The 13,429-nt window shown below is 44.0% G+C and overlaps 1 protein-coding gene across 3 annotated transcripts in view; it reads left to right on the top strand.

Annotated features, from left to right (window-relative positions):
- The window catches only part of LOC144132301 (uncharacterized), a 429,694-nt gene that overhangs the window by 163,409 nt on the left and 252,856 nt on the right, over positions 1-13,429 (top strand). The gene's annotated exons all lie outside the window — the stretch shown is intronic.

The following is a 13,429-nucleotide window of genomic DNA, read 5'->3' as shown; positions in this document are numbered from 1 at the left end:
CCTCAATCATCCTCAGATCTCAGATCCTCCGACCTTCCCCCATCACCCTCCAATGGGTTCCTAAATCTTGTAAATAATGTAAAATAAACCCCCTGTACAATTTCCTTCATAACCATGTCCGACAACGTCATTCGTAGACGGGACCCGCGGCGCTGAAAGAGTCAGCTCACTCAAGGACCCCTCATCTCCAACAATACCAACCGCTGCCTCCACACGCTAGTAGACAACAGCGGGCTAACGGTGTCGCATTTTTTATTGTGGCACTGCGGCTTCAATTTTGGATTTCGAAGTGGTCTGTTTGTATGTCTGAAATTTACTTGACCTGAAATAAATTAATCAGAAATGTTTTACGGCCGCGAGTGAGTTTCGAACCCTTGGCGGCGAGAACACATCAGCTTTGCTGGTTACTGCATTAGACAACTGCAACATCGCCGCGGCCGAAAATTCTGCTTCCTAAAATACCAGTCTCCTGCGCTGTGTTTTGGATATCATCGTCTTCATCAACTGCATTACTGCGCAACGGAACCGAACACCGAAACAGCACTGAAAACCGAAGTGCTAACACTCCTAATAGCATTTGGCGAAACCACGCTAAATCATACATTTGTTTTTGTGCCACTCTTACCTGTGCCATGCCCTGTGCTTTTAACAATGCTGGTGGAATTCCTTAGGTTGGTGGAAGGCATTAAGGAATGTAACTGATCTTGATCAGAAACTCTGTCCTTTCTGGCAGATTTTTGTCAGCGTCTGGAGAGACCCTTTTCCAGGACTGGCACATTAGCGGTTGTGGTTTTTTTATGACAGCCTGGAGACAAAAGTGCATCCATGACCGTTCCGGGCCGATTTCACAGAGGCGCCGACTGCGTCATGCTTCACACCGTAGGGGGCAGAAACAGCGCATTCAATCAGCAACCACAGGCTGCGCTCCACAATTCGAGGAAAAATAAAAGGAGGAAAAAAAGAAAGGCTGGCAAAGGCACAGCAGGCGACCCCTCCCCTTTGTCCTTTTCTTCCTCCCCCTTACCATCTGCAACGTATGCCCGTGTACCACTTGAAAAAGAATTTCGCCCTACCTAAGCACCTGCTCACATCCTTGACCCTTCGCAGTACCGCCTCTCCCATTTCTTCACCGTTTGATGCTGCAAGCCGTACGTCTTGTTCTCGTAGCCTTTGTGGGAGGAACACTGCCAAAAATTCTGCCCGAAGGGTAGAAGAAAATTCAAGAAAGTTTTGGTTAAGACGATTCCCAATTCTTGCTTATTTATTTTAAAAACAAGCGATAACAGCAATGGCATATCGCTTTAAGCATGCGGCTCGAGGACGGTGGGTGATCTGTTCCCCAGTGCCGCCGTTTACCCACTGGTTTCCAATGGGCACAAGTTCTCTCAAAGCCTGGCGCTTGGTTTCTTTGAGCTGAAGCGCTCGGAAAATGGTCTTTCACCTCACCTTGTGTTGAAGAAAACACATCATCCCATTGCGCTTGGTGCGAGGTTGCCATTGCACAATTAAAACTCATCATCAGCAAAAGAAAAATTTTCTAAGAAATGGACACCCAAGATTCTTGAATCGATGTATCATCCAAACCCGAAAAGGATGCAATGAGAACAACTGTATATGTTTATATGCTAAGGATACGCCGGTGGCAAAATCGCGTATGCAGCTCGTACGTAGAAGGTGTCACCGAAACCTTGGCCAGTATTCTCTGAAAGGAAACGATGCAGCTACACACAAGCCGGCCACCATTATCGGACGCCTCCTCTGCCCCTTCAAAGATAGTCATCCTAAAGATAATGCCTAAGGCGTGGTCATGATGCAGTATACACTTTTCTTCGAGTGCTTGGTGTCGTAGGCTGTGGAAACAAGTTATGGCACATGTAAAACTCGCCGCATAGTGCTAATCGTTCCCTGGAAACGGCTCCTCTTCTTACTCCCGCAGTTTGTGTGCTTATAAAGCCCCTGCAACTCCCCGGAGCCACACTTTGAAGAAGTAGTAGTTTACTAATCGCTTCAGAGGCAACAACAACTGACGAAAATACAAAAATGAAACTAAAAATGTTGCCGGCCCGGCGATTGCTATCTAATCTCTCAAGAAGCGGAACTGCAACCAGCGAAAATAAAGGCAAATCGAGAGGATAGCGAGAAGTACATAGAAGAGTGACAAAAAAATAAAAAACGGGGGTAGGTTCGCCCGCCATATGCAAAAAAAAATAATATGTTCGTGCTACTCTTGCGACTGTGCTTATATGTGCTGTTGCACATATTCGCAACACGGTAAATTCACTGCATATTCAGGGCCGCGATCACACAGCGTCCTGTCGCTAATCGCTCGTGCGAGCTGCACATTTCACAAGCGGGCTGGATGGAGCGCCCAGCCGCCGCGCTGGAGATAACCACTAAGCTTTGAAACGTCGTGTTATCGTTATCGGACAATAACTTCTGTTCATTTCTCAGCAAATTTAAATCACAATGTTTAACGGGGGTTTGATTCTTGATTGCTGCTCTGAGTAACGGCGTAGTTACTAGCTTGCCGCACTGATGGCCCATTCTTCAGAATAGTTCCCAGCATCCCATTCTAAGAAATTTTCGTTAGCCTTTCATAGTTTACGTACACCGTTGACATAATTGCCGAAACTAGAATGAATTACAGCAATGGTAAAGCCCTTATCGACGGCGAACAATTGAATCGTGAGAGGCACTGTACCAACATACCACACACTAATTTTTAGATTGGACAAATCACCTACTGCCATAAGACGCAGCATCAGGTTTGCTGCCTCTTATAGTGCAGCACTCAGTCACTTCAACGCGTTCGTGCTGCACTTTCACCACATCGACAAAAATTTCGAAGAGCTGTCTGCACTTCAGGCTAATAACTGGAGTGCTAAAATGTAGTCATTAATACACGGTTTTAAAATTTTCAATGCACAGTGCAAGAACAATACACAAGTCTCGGTGAGTGAGCTCTAAGTATGAGCGTCCGGGAAATACGCATTTCATTGCTTGAACGAAAGTACCTGGAAGTTTCATTGCTTTACACTGCTAATGCGCACGCAATTCCACTATCACCTATGCCCGTGTCGTGGGGTCACTATATGCGCTCAAAAAAATGTACCTGTCAAGCAAAAAAGTCTCCTTATAATTTGCTCCATATACCTCATAGTCGGCACGCGCTTTTTTGTAGGACTTTATGTAGCAGCTCAGGGTCGTAGCCTCACTGCGATGGGAGAACTTTTGATAAAAGTGCGCATTCGTACGGCACGGCTCAACCTCCTAGAGAAACCTACTAAAACAGGGACACTGTAGCAGGGCCACTGTAGCAGGGTCACTGTAGCACGGACGTGCGCCTTGCCATCACACCGAGAGAGGGCGCCACGCGTTTCTTGCTGGTGCGGGGGATTCATAATCAATAGAAAAACAGCGCAGGAAATCTTTTGCTGCACCCAAATGTAAACTCATTTATATTTCTTTAAATGTAGGACATTGCGCTACCTGAAGCTCCGAGAGCTTGTCGATGTATATTAAATTAGGGCTTTGGGGAGCGATAAAGTGAAGTAAAGTAGGGTATATTTCGGGACCTCGCCATAGGCTCCATGCTATCGCAGCTCATTGCGCATGGTAAGCGCAATATGTAAGATATGTTGATGAAACTCTATTAAAAGAAACTTTAAGAAGCATTAAACATATAGGTGAGAGAGCTAACCTCCAACTTTTATGCGCGACTAGGAATTAATTTTTATTTTTGTCGCCATTGAGTTACGCGCCGTCGCGCCGTCGGCTGTCGCGAGATGGGCGACCGGTTTTTCGAGGCGCATGGGCCAGAATAGCGGGGATGCAATCTGTTATGAGAAAATGTCGAAGAGATACCGGAATAATGAAACATAGGGCATTATGGGGGCACATCAATTATGAATTAATGACAGTTATTTGTAAATGAATAATGGCGTCGAGTTTGAGGCTTGCTTTCGGGATTGCGGTTCTGCGTTTGAGGGCAGAAGTTCAGTGGAGATTAGACGTAAATCAGAGAACTGTATGAAGATTAACACTAGGTGCCCACGGCAAAACTATTAACGAGGCAGTAAGAGGGCATATGGGCTGGGCATGCAAGGGAGCTATGACTATGCAACTATGCAAGGGAGCTATGACAAGCAGCAGACAGATTACTGTCGGCAGGGTTCCAAGGCACAGTCATCACAGCGGTTGCTGAAGGCCTCTTACAGAAGATGAAGACCATCAAGTAGCAGCAGTCACGTGCCAGGAGAGAAGCGGCTGTCAAACCGGAGGTAGTGCCGTATGTGCACAACCGCTTGAAAAAAGTGGCTAATAAACATGGCGCTCCGTAACAAGGAGATGGTTCGGGCTAGTGGGTATGCGTTATGATCCATAGCGCAGCAACAAAACTGGGGACAAAGACAAGCGCTAAACTTCCGCTACAGCTTTATTTGGTGCACACAGAATTTATACATGAAGTAAAGAACGATACCAGTCAGATTAGACAAGATACTTATATACAATTTATACACAATCTATAACAAAAAAAATCTTATATCATTTCTTTCTGCGATTAGCCAACAGACCTGGAACCACGTTTTTGAGGAAGATAGTAGTGATACCGCTCACCTTAACTTCATCACTACATTCAAGTCTATATATGATGCACATTTTCCGCTAAGAAAGACAGCCATGTCATCAAAAGCACGGAAACCCTGAATAACGTCCGACTTGCTCCAAATGATCAAGCATAAGAACCGATCGTACGCACAGTTTGTACAATCAAAAGATGAAGAGTTGCTTCGGCAATTCAAAAAAACAGAAATAATCTAACATCAAAAATAAGAATGGCTGGAGACGCCTATTTCACAAATATATTTTGGAACCCTGAAGAACACCGATCGGATGTAATCTGACGAAAACTGAATTGCTTATTGCAACAAAATACCCGTGATACTTCCAAAAAATTTCAGCATGAAGGTAAACGAATATATGGGACCTGTTTAGCTGTTTCTTTCAACAATTTCTTTATCTTACAAGCATCTCAGAGTCAGGTAGAGTGCAGCCAAAATTACATTGAATTAATGAAGGGAAGCAGCTGTCCATCATCCCTTTTCGTTGCGCCCACGAACTACACAGAAGTTTTCTCGTGCATAAGTAATATTAAAAATAGCAAGTGAGTAGATGCAACTGGTCTCCAAATAGCGCCCATTAAACATGTTCTTCACCTAATATGCCCCGCTGTTACTCACATTTACAATCTCATATTATCCACCGCTGTATTTCCAAAGGCACTGCAAATGGCTCGAGTGATACCGGTTTTTAAAAGCGGCGACAAGAATTTGATCCGTAACTATCGTCCAATTTCTATACTGCCAGTGTTCTCGAAGGGTATAGAAAAATTAATGCATGGTAGGGTACTATCTTTCTCTGAAAAACATAACCTGCTCCTTGACTTTCAGCACGGGTTTCGAAAGAATCGATCCACTGAAACAGCATTACTGACTCAAAAAGAAATCATTATAGATATGTTTCAAAATAAGGAAATAGGTGCAGTAATATATATAGATTTTACTAAGGCTTTTGACTTGATAAACCGCAGAATTTTACTACATAAACTGGCAAGCTATGGTGTCCGAGGAAAAGCTCACGATCTTATAAAATCGTATTTGTCGAACAGAACACAATATGTTGACTTTAAAAATTCGTTGTCCTCAATACATAATATTTATGCAGGAGTCCCCCAAGGAAGTATACTGGGACCGCTCTTATTTTTAATCTATATAAATGATATTGTGCAATGTGTAACTGATGGAAAGATTGTATCCTATGCTGATGACACTTCGGTGTTCATAACCGGGAGATCAGAAAGTGACATTGAAGAGAAAGCAACCAAAACACTGAGTGCATAAAATACATGGGCAAAATCAAATTCTTTGAAGATTAATTTTAAAAAGACAAAAATAATATTGTACTTTCCAAAAGGAAAGCTACTTTCTAGGCCTTTGAACGTGTTCTTAAGCTCTGATATTGTTGAAATTGTAGATTCCGTTAAAATCCTTGGCGTTATATTCTAAAAGCATTTGACTTGGAATGATCATGTTGACTATATCAGATCAAAAGTGTCTTCAGCTGTCGGTGTCATGTTGCGGCTACGCGGTACTCTTCCTGTAAAAGTTAGGCTATTGCTATACAACTCATTAGTTCTTTCTCTTTTACAATATTGTTGTACCGTTTGGGGAACTGTGGGTGTCACAAATTTATCCAAGCTTCACCTTCTTCAAAAAAGAGCTGTAAGATGCATTGCTGGTGTTCCTTATTGTTTCCCCACACATGACTTGTTTTTAAAATATGAAATCCGGCCAATCTATAGTTTAAACAGTTATAGACGTTTAATGATATATAAACGCTCTTCACAAAGTGATGAACATTATATTAGTGATCTGGCAAAACTTGAGAAAAACACGCATATCCTGCAGACTAGACATAAAGAAATTTGGTTAGTGCCGACGCCTAGGGCATATTATACCGAGCAGTCTCTTTCTTATACTGTTCCAGTATTATTAAATAAATTGAACAAAGAATTGTTTGACCCCTTTCAGCATTCAAGTGATGTTATTAAGCGATTTTTTCTTCGCAAGATTACTTAATATTGCACTTAGTTTAAACCTATACCTGTTATTTTTTTTCTCGTTTCCTCGTGACCAGTTATTTGTTTTTCTAATACCTATGTTTGTGCTGCAATGCATAGCGCTGCTTTTTTACAAAGTGTTTTGTTCTTTTGTTTTAGTGTTTATTTGGAAAATTGAAAACCTCTGCCTGTGTACTGTACTGCCAAGTTGATAAAGGGGGCAGGACTTCTGTCAAGCTTACAAGCTTTTAGTCCTGCCTCCTTCTCTGTCCAAGAGAAAAATAAAGACTATGAAAATCATATGAAAAAACAAAGCTTACAAATCACATGCAATACATTTCACCGGTTGGCATACTGCTCCGAGTCTAAAAATGCCATATCTTTCTTTGTCAGCAACAATGACGGACTGCTGACGCAGCTTTCAGGTCCAGCTCTTTCGATTGCGGCAGCCTCGATAATTTCCCTTGTTAATCTATCCGCATTTCTGCCAATCACCTCGCATTCTTCAAAACCAGGCTTGCATTTATGAGCACGACAGTGCCGTGCCAAATTGCTGGAACCGCCATCCCTAACTTCCCTTTGGTGCTCGCTTAACCGCTCATTAAGGCATCTGCCTGACTGCCCAATGTACGCCTTGCCGCATGAAAGCGGGATACTGTAGACTATTTCTTCAGTACACTGCACGAAAGGGTTTCTATGCCGAATCGTGCAACTATTCTGAACCCTGCTGTCGGGACAGGTGGCCTTGCAAATGCGGGACATTTTTTCTAATGCAGACATATATACCTTCACTCCCACGTTTTGTGCTACCTTCTTGAGGGAGTGTGACAGCTTGGGGATATATGGCACCACCACTAACTTGCTGCCCCCTTCCCCATCAGTTCCAGTCTTCTTGGCCTTTTCCTGCTGATGCAAGCTCTCAGCGAACGAAACTAATAAGTGTCTCGGGAATCCTGCTCCTCGGAGGCGGTCCACCTGCTTATAAAAACTACTTTTCATCAAGCATGCACAGGACTTGCTAACTGCATTTGAAAAGCGCGTCTTCACGACCCCTCGCTTGGCCAGCTTCGTGTGGTTTACCAGATACCGCTGTCGTGTGGGAAGGTCTTTGTGGGCCAAACAGTGCGGTGCATCAGTGAATAGGCAGGTGAGCACGGGCGCTCATTGAAAGACCTAAGTGGTTCACATCTTCCTCAGCACTGGATGGATGGATGGATGGATGGATACGGCTGAACCCTTTACATCGGGCGGTGGCTCAAGCCACCTAGCCATGTCTTGTGAAATTTTACTCCTGTCTTGCTTTTAGCCACCAATGAGATAACCTTCGCTTGGTTACTTCTAACCTATTAAAATCCACTTTCCCTTCACTATCCCTAAACCCCAATGCCTTGGGCAAGTCAGCCCCGCTGCCTTCCACTGTAGGGTGAAGCCCTTTACAGAAAAGTATCAAGTGTTCAGCCGTTTCCTCCTCCTCTCCGCACGCAATGCACAAAGTGTCTATCTCCTGGTACCTGACTCTATACTTCCTAGTCCGCAAAACTCCAGTCCTGGCCTCAAACAACAAAGAACTTCCCCTACAATTATCATAGATATTATCTTTGACAATTTCCTGTTTAAAGGTCCGGTATGTTTCTAGTGCCGATTTCGTCAGCATCCCTGTTTTCCACAAAGCTCTCTCTGTTCCTTTAACCTTTTTCTTAACCGATAATTGCTGATTTGCCCCCTTACTGCTGTCCAGATATTTGCTTGTCAATTTTCTAGTTCGCTTTCTCCATTTCGTGTCAACATTCTTTATATACAGGTATCTGAAAACTTTCCTAGCCCACCGCTTTTCCTCCATCCTTCTCAATCGTTCCTCAAATGCTATCTTACTGCTAGCCTCTCTGCTCTCGAAAGACGCCCATCCCATATCACCCTGTACCCCCTGATTTGGTGTATTGCCATGTGCTCCCAAAGCTAACCTCCCTACTCCCCGTTGCCTAATTTCCAGCCTTGCTTGAACATCTGGCCTCATACACAGGACCGCATTCCCGAAGGTCAGGCTAGGGACCATCACCCCTTTCCAGATCCCTCTTACCACCTCATACCTATTGTAATTCCACAGTGCCCTATTTTTCATGACAGCTGCATTCGTACTAGCTTTATTCATTACATATTTTTCATGCTCTGTCAGATACTGAACACTGTTATTTATCCACACCCCAAGATACTTGTACTCATTCACTACCTTTAGCACGAACTCCTGTATTCTATGCTCGCCGCCCTCTTCATTAAATGTCATGACTGCAGTTTTTTCCTTACTATAATTGAAGCCTAATCTATCTCCCTCTGTACTGCATATGTCTAACAACTTCTGCAGCTCTTCCTTGTTGTCAGCCATTATCACTATATCGTCCGCATATATTAGTCCCGGTAATGTCTGTTTAATCAATTCCCCTTGCTTGAAAAAAGATAGGTTGAAACCTAGTCCGCTCCCCTCTAGCTTGGCCTCCAAACCTTGCAGGTACAACATGAACAACAAAGGGGACAGAGGACATCCTTGTCTAAGCCCCCGCTGTATCTCTACAGGCCCTGATACATTTTTTTCCCATTTTATGAGCACTCTGTTACCTCTATAGATATCTTTTAAAAGATTAATTACTCCATTTTCCACATCCAATGTGTCCAATATGTCCCACAAATGCTCCTGAGTAACGTTGTCATAGGCTCCCCTAATATCCAGAAATGCTAGCAATAAGGGCCTATGTTCCTTTTCCGCAATTTCTATACACTGTGTCAATGAAAATAGATTGTCCTCCAACCTCCTTTGTTTCCGGAACCCATTCTGTAGTTCCCCTAGCACCCCCTCGTTCTCCACCCAAGCCTGCAGTCTATCCTTTATAATTTGCATCACCACCCTGTAAACCACAGACGTCACTGTTATGGGGCGATAGTTACTTACGTCTGCTTTGTCCCCCTTTCCCTTATATATCATGTTCATTCTACTTATTCGCCATTCATCGGGGACTTTCTCATCCACTATCATTTTGTTCACTACCTGTATTAATGTTTGCTTGGATTTTGGTCCTAACTTCTTTATCAACATAATCGGGATACCATCTGGTCCTGTTGATGTGCCACTAGGAACCTTCTTCTCTGCCCTTTCCCACTCTCCTTGCTCAAGTGAAGCTATTGCTGTAACCGGTCTATCCTCCTTCGATAAATTATGTACCACGTGTTTTGCTGAAAATTTTTCCGTCATCCTTGTTCCTATGTGTTTTATTGCTTCATCCCCTTCTAGCCGAATACCCTCATCTGTAACAATAAACCTTTGTTCTAGCCTAGTTTTATTACTCATTGCATTTAGATGTTTCCAGAATTTTTGGGCTGCTTTTCTATCCTTTTTATTTACTTTTGACATCCATTGGGCACCCTTTCTTCTAATTTTCTCATTAATCAAATAGGATGCGTCCCTTCTACACTTTATGAAGGTATCCCATTTTCTGTCTACATCGGGTTTTGGTTCCCCCCTCTTCTTGGAATATCTGTGTTCCCTGGATGCTTCCTTGCGCTTTTCTATTGCCCTCTTGACCTCCTCATCCCACCAACTCTTGGGTTTGCATCTTTTCCCTTTTAGCTTTACTCCCACCTTAGCTAGCTCTAGCTCCAGTAATCGAGTTAATTTGGTATAAGTCCATTCTGTTTCACTATCCTCAAAAATTACTTTCTCGATTTGTTTGGCTGCTACTTCCAATTGCTTTTCTGAGTAAAAATTTCCCCCTGATTGTTTATCTTGATTCAGTCCTACATTGCTTTTTCTTCTGAAGCTCAACTTGATACGCTTGTGGTCACTACCTAGACTTCTGGAACCATCTTCATCTATGCTCATTACCCCTAATCTGTTATACATCCTCTGTGACATTAGTGCATAATCTATCGTCGAGTGCAGACTCCCCGCCTCCCATGTTATGAGCCCTTCACACTTCTCGGTGCTGTTGCATACAACTAAATCATGCCTGTCACACATGTCCTGCAGCATGCTTCCTGTCGAATCCGTGTACCCATCCAGGTCTTCTATGTGTGCATTCATGTCGCCTAATATAATTATCTCGCCCTGTCCTCCTAGCTCATCAATGTCGCTTGCAATACATTCTAACATTTTCCTGTTTTCCTCTTTGGCATTAACCCCTGTCCACAGGTATACAAAGCCAAGGAGTGTTTGCTTGCCTGCCACTGTTCCTTTTAGCCATAAATGTTCCCTGCATCCCAGTCTAACCCTTTGAAAATTCATACTTTTATGAATGAATGCCCCAATTCCACCCCCCTTTCTGCTGCCCTCTGTTCTATTGCAATATTCCCATGCGTAGTCTGGGTTACAGGGTGGTTGCTCCATGTCTCTAAGATGTGTTTCCGCTAAACCATATACCATTAATTCCTCCTGTCTTAACTGTTCTTCTATTTCCTCCCATTTCAGTCTATTCCTGCCACCTTGCATGTTAATGAAACCTATATCTGAATTAACTTGGCCCTGGCGCTTGCGTCTCTTTCTTCCCCTATGGTTCCATTGTCCGTTTGATCTTAATTCTTCCTTCTCTACACTGGTTCCTTCAGAGCTCTGGGTCCCCCCAAAAAAGCTGTTGCCTGGCGACCTATCCTACTACCCACCTTCTTGCCAGTGGCACCACCGTAGTGGATGCCATCCTGTGCAAAAGGGTGGGGCCTAACCTCGTACACTTCCCTGTTGACCTCCATCACCTCGTATCTTAGTCGTCGACTCAATAGCCTAATTACCCGATTAGTCTCCACGACCCTCCTTTCCGTTTCGCGAGCCTGCCTCTGGACCTCTGGGATTGTGCATATGGTCACATGCACACTCTCAGAGGCCTCTCTAAGCCTACGCATCCCCACCTCCAACTGCGTCTCAAGATTCTGGCTCCTCCCCTGCAGTACATCATTGAGACCAGCATGGATGACCACAAGGTGTTCGCCATCCATGCTACCCACCACCACCTCCCGGGCTCTGGCCATTGCATCCACCATGCACTTTCCCGACTGAGCCTCCACCTGCACCCGCCTGTCTGCCTTCACTGCCGTCAGAACGCCTCCCTCAACCCTCGCTACATTCGAGTCCCCGACCACCAGAACTCTCCTGTGCCCCAAACGTTCGCTTCCTAATTCCATCTGTTGGCCTCCGGATCGCTCTAGCTGACTCTCCTGCCGCTGTACGCTATTGTCGCGAGTTTCCATGCCCGCTTTAACCTTTTTCATTTCGTTCGCATTTTTCTCACTCAATGCTCGCTGCACTACAGCACTGTACGATCGACGAGCCTCGTCCTCCACCTGACACTTCTCCGAACTGGGGTGCCCAGCCGGCCGCGACCTGAGCGCTTCAACCTGTTTTTCTGAGTGTTTTGAGTGCCCTCTAGCGGCAGATTATTTGCCGCAGGCTAGTTGCCAATCCTGCAAAAGTGCCAACCACGGTTTCATGAGATAAGGATTTTAGGTAGAAGCGAAGATACTAGGGCAAGGGAAATACTGGAGGCATTTCATAAAAGGAAGAGATACGTATGCTGTGTTAGCGATATGTCTGTGAATCTATACAAATCGGAGATGGCATATCTTGAACAATTCTGTTTATAGTGGTGTGTGTGATCTGGTATCTACACGTGCTCTGGTTTTCACTTATATTTGCTGCGCTGCCAGTGAAGAAAGTTAGATGAAGTTTAGCGCTAGCCCTGTGTGCCCATTTCTTGCGTTCGTCTTGGTTGCGCTACAGTTCCAATTTGTTATACAACATGCACCATCTAGCCCAGCAAAAAGTTCTTCCAAACCACCCAGCTTAGGGTGCACTTTATATCAACTGCCCTGAAAGCAGATTGGACAGCCGTCGCTCAGTTGGTAGAGGACCTGATGCGATTCTCGGAGGCCGTGGGTTCGGATACCACCGGCGGCATTGGGCTGTTTTTTCTTCTGCTTGCTAAGTATCTTTGATTAGTAAAATTGTTAATCGCCCATTGATCAACACCACTAATTAAAAAATCCCCCATGCTCCTTGGTTTCGGTGACGGTTGGCTTCCGTCACGTGTGCAAATCCATAGGGAATTTATATAATGTACAGGCCACACGTCTCCAACAGGGGCATTACTGCAAGAACCCCCCCCCCCCCCCGCATTCCCCCAAAAATTGCGATGAAAGCGATTCCTGACAGTTTTTTCGAGGTCATTCGATAATTAGAACTTCAGATAATTAGAAAATTTATTTTTGTGGTCTCTCGAAGTTCGAATTAACGTGCTTTTACTGCATCGATAATACAGTACGAGAAATGTACAGTTCGTGCCGGGTTTTTAGAAACGTATGTTAGGATAGACGAGGGTGTATAAAAATGTTGCGTACAGTGTGTTTGTGCAGATAAGTAATTGAAACGCTGACTGAAAGATATGTTGAGCGCAAACATGACAAAATAAGTGCGGATACTTTAGAAACTTGGGAATGAGTAATGTGAAAGCTGTGCAAGTCCATTTCTATTCTCATTCTATTCGAATGTAATTTCAGTTCTAATAGAATTATATCCTAAGTGCAATTGAACGCTATTCCAATGCTATTTTAATTTTATTCTAAATGCAATCCAGTGCTATTTTAATGCTATTTTAATTACATTCCAATTCTATTCCCATTATACTTTAATTCTGTTGTGTACATTTGTAGTTAGCGCAGTTTAGAGCACTAGTACTGACTATTACTGGTTAACATTTCGTATTTTTCGGCCTTCATGACGTCACTCCGTATCTTGCGATCGCATGTATTGTAACGCCGCCAATGTTTGGCTGACGC

This window comes from Amblyomma americanum, chromosome 5 (assembly GCF_052857255.1).
Source record: "Amblyomma americanum isolate KBUSLIRL-KWMA chromosome 5, ASM5285725v1, whole genome shotgun sequence".
In the NCBI taxonomy this organism is placed as follows: domain Eukaryota; kingdom Metazoa; phylum Arthropoda; class Arachnida; order Ixodida; family Ixodidae; genus Amblyomma; species Amblyomma americanum.
The sequence above is the reverse complement of the archived record's forward strand: the minus strand, read 5'-3'. Positions and strand labels throughout refer to the sequence as shown.